Below are 4,045 nucleotides of genomic sequence, written 5' to 3' on the forward strand. Positions count from 1 at the left end.
TTGTGTGTTCAAGCCCCATGCTGGGCTCTGTGCTAACAGCTCAGAGGCTGGAACATGCCTCACATTCTATCTCCATCTCTCTCTGCCCCTCTCCCACTCATGCTTGCTTGCTCTCTGTCTCCCCCTCTCCCCCCGCCCCCAAAATAAACATTTAAAAAAGTTAATAAAGACTGTTCGTTCTTACATGTCATTAGTGTTCAAGTTCTACCCTAAAAATAGAGGCAGAGGTTTGGACCCTGAAAAGTTGATAGAATCCATAAAAGTGAAATTGTTCTCACAAGAAAGATCAATGTTTGTTTAAAAGTTTGATTTAAATAAATGTTCGTTTAACTGCTAAGAGATAGGATTATGTAATTATTGGGGAATTTTCCTACTCTGGTGAATCTAAAAGTAGTGATTTTCCCACATGGGAATTACGACAACGATAATAAAAATACTAGACGTGTTCTGGTTATCATGGTGATTCTAAGACTTCGAAGCTCGTTTTGTGTGTCTCCCTTACTGTAAAGACAGCTATTTACAGGGATGGAATTCGATATCCTCCTGTCTTCCATCTGGGGATAGAGGTTGCACTGGAGGTTATTGACTTACTGAGGGTGAGGTAAACTGCCAGAGGATGGTGTAGGGAAAGGAGGGAGTGAAAGGGCATGATGGAAATCACAGAGAGAGCAATAAGAATTCAAATGGCCCTATGAATAAATTCAGAAAGCAGTGTCTCCCAATTTTATTATGAATGCTAGGCGGTTAAGGAGTTGTGTTTTTTAAACATATCCATGTGGGATGCCTGGATGGCTCAGTCCATTAAGCATCTGACTCTTGATTTTGACTCACGTCATGATCTCAGTTTGTGAGTTCGAGCCCTGAGTCAGGCTCTGCGCTGACACAGAGAAGCCTACTTCATATTCTCTCTCTTCCTTTCTATCTGCCCCGCCCCTGCTTTCTCTCTCCCTCTTAAATAAATAAACATTAAAATATATGTTTTTTATTTTAAAATATATCCAGGTAGACATTTTGTCTGTAAGTTAACATTTCGTCCTCTGTGGGTAATTCCTTCTCCTTCTTTCTTGTTTAGACTTACATTCAAACTTTCCTATAATTCTCTTAGTCCTTTTTTTTTAGTATTTATTTTTGAGAGAGAGTGTTGTGGGGAGGGCCAGAGAGAGAGGGAGGCTGAAAATCCCAAGCAGGATCCACACCATCAGTGCAGAGGCCCATGTGAGGCTCAGACCCATAAACTGTGAGACCATGACCTGAGCTAAAGTCAGATGCTTAACTGACTGAGCCACCCAGGCATTCCTCTCTTACTCCTTTAAAATGGAATCAAATTTTTAGCTTTCTCTAAATATAGCTCCTATATATAGCAGTTAGTTTGAAGACTCAGTTTTTAGATGAATTTTAAACAAATGTGTGCTGAGGAGCAGAAGGTAAACATTCTTGTGCTCAGAAGCCACTCATTCTGCTGTAGTGTGACAGGTGTGCTGATGTTGAATGCAAATAAATATTCATGCAAATGTAGAAAGGTAAACAAAAACTTTTTTCCCCTAGCTGTCCATCCATGGCATTGTCTGCTTCTAAGTGTATGGTTTATGAGAGAGCCTATCAATAAAAGTTTCCCTTTGAGATTTGAATTTAGTTATGTTTAGAGGGAACACATGTAGCTTATTTATCTTTAGTAATTTTGTAACTGTGGTAAATTGTCAATCCTATGTGGAATTATGTATCACATATAATTGAAACTTTCCATTATACCAAGAAGTACTCTAGTTCAGTTATTTTAAAGAGTTTCTTTTCTTTTGAGAATTCAAAGAGTTATACAATATGTTTTGTTAAAATTCCGAAGCATTCCTCCTAATACCTTCCTGAAAAGGAGGAGATAAATCTCATATATGTACTTTGTGTTTAGCTAGAGCTGTGATCTGGACATAGGGGACACAATTATTTATGGTAAGTTCTCCCCCTTTTATTGAGGAGCTGATGTTAATGAGACAGCATTTTGAAGAGCACATTCATTAGTCATTTACTATTTATGTCACAATTTTGAGTCAAAATGGAATTTCACACTGGATGCAAAGCTCAGTAAACCATATCAGGATGACAAGACACAGAATTCGTGAAATTGTATAAGGCCCCGATTCCTTAAAGGACATGAGGGAAATTACCACCGCTACTCCTATTCAGTGAGATGACAGTAATAATGCCTGGCTTTGTTAGATTCCATCTCAATGCTCTCTTTAGGGACAACTCTAGAGCCTGTGTCTGTTCAGGACGATACAGTGTATTCTTAGGAGTACATTTTTCTTTTGCTTTTGCTTCCCTATAATTTTTCAGTTTTATTATTTCTCTTCCTTGCCTCCTACATGTTTTTTTCAACATTCAGTTCCAAAGACTAAAAATATGTGGATAACCCATGACAACTTCAGAAGATGAAATTTGGAGGCAGAATATAATTTTCTTTTTATTATGAACCAAGATAAAATTTACTGTGGATTTTTAACAGTGGACATAGTATAAATTCTAAAGGGACAAAATAGCATCGTGGTTAAGAACATGGATTCTGGGGCTAACTTCCTGGATTCAGATCCCCTCTTTGCCACTTCTTACATATAGACCTTGAATACGTTACTTAACCTCTTATTGCCTCAATATTCTTTTTTTAATTTTTTAATGTTTATTTACTTTTGAGAGAGACAGAGTACAAGCTGGGGAGGGGCAGAGAGAGAGACACACACAGAATCCAAAGCATTCTCCTGGGACTTGAACTCCCAAACCATGAGATCATGACGTGAGCCGAAGTTGGACATATAACTGACTGATTCATCCACGTGGCCCTCAATATTCTCACTTGTAAAATGGTGGGCAGTAATAGTCCTCACATGGTTTCTTACAAAGATTCTTCATTAAATACATTTTTAAAAAGATTTGTTGAAATTTTCTTACTTTTAAATTAAGAAATATGCTAATATTGACTCTGGGCCAATTTTTGTTTATAGATAGTTTTAATCCTACCATACTGTTTTGTCTAAGTAATCTGTAAGTCTTAATAGGCTCAGTTATATGGTTGTTATGGACAAAAAGTAAAACAAGCAAACAAAAAAAGGCAGAAGAAGGAGTAGTCATAACCTTCCATTTTAGGGTTCTGACAAGGCAGAAGCAGTCATATTATTCTTCTCACCACTGTTCAGATTGTATGTTTCATAAAATGGGCTCTTTGGAGATGACAGCTGAATTAGATCAGTCCCCATGTTACTGTTTGTCAGGAAGAAAGAAGAAAGAGTCAGTTTTACGGTAGCATCAAAACAAATGGCAATAACATGGGCCACAATAACATCAGTCTGTGATTAAAACTCAACCTTCTCTCTGTCCTTAGCTCTTGTCTTTCAAACCAACTAGCTTCTCTCCTAGAGTAGTTATATTAGACATCGGTTTGTTCTCTTATTTATGTTTTCCTAGTCAGAGTGGTATGAATCTAAGTTCTATTTACGCTTACCTTGCTTAGGGAGAGCAGTCTAACATCCTAGAATCCTCTTCTGAGTAGGAAATGCTTAGTAAAGTAAGAGTCAGATTTTTTTTTTTAATTTTTTTTTAATGTTTTATTTATTTCTAGGAGAGAGAGAGAGACAGCGTGAGCAGGGGAGGGTCAGAGAGAGAGGGAGTCACAGACTGAAGCAGGCTCCAGGCTCTGAGCTGGCAGTCAGCACAGAGCCCGACGCGGGGCTCGAACCCACGAACCGCGAGATCATGACCTAAGCGAAAGTCGGCCGCTTAACCGACTAAGCCACCCAGGTGCCCCAAGAGTCAGATATTTTTGATGGTTAAGACCATGAACTCTGAAGATGGCTTGACTAGTAAGAAATCCTGTAAAGGCTACTTTAAGGGATTTAACTAAGCCTCTGGGTCACAGTTTTCTTATCTGTAAAATATCAATGGCTGTAGTGATAAAAATGGAGACGCAGGATGGATTTAAGAAATAAAGGTAAAATAGGTGATGTTGGAATGGAATGGTCTAAAAATGACACCCTGACTTAGACTTAGTCACTGATCTTGT

This window comes from Hyaena hyaena, unplaced genomic scaffold (assembly GCF_003009895.1).
Source record: "Hyaena hyaena isolate Hyena2069 unplaced genomic scaffold, ASM300989v1 scaffold_1467, whole genome shotgun sequence".
NCBI classification, from domain to species: Eukaryota; Metazoa; Chordata; class Mammalia; order Carnivora; family Hyaenidae; genus Hyaena; species Hyaena hyaena.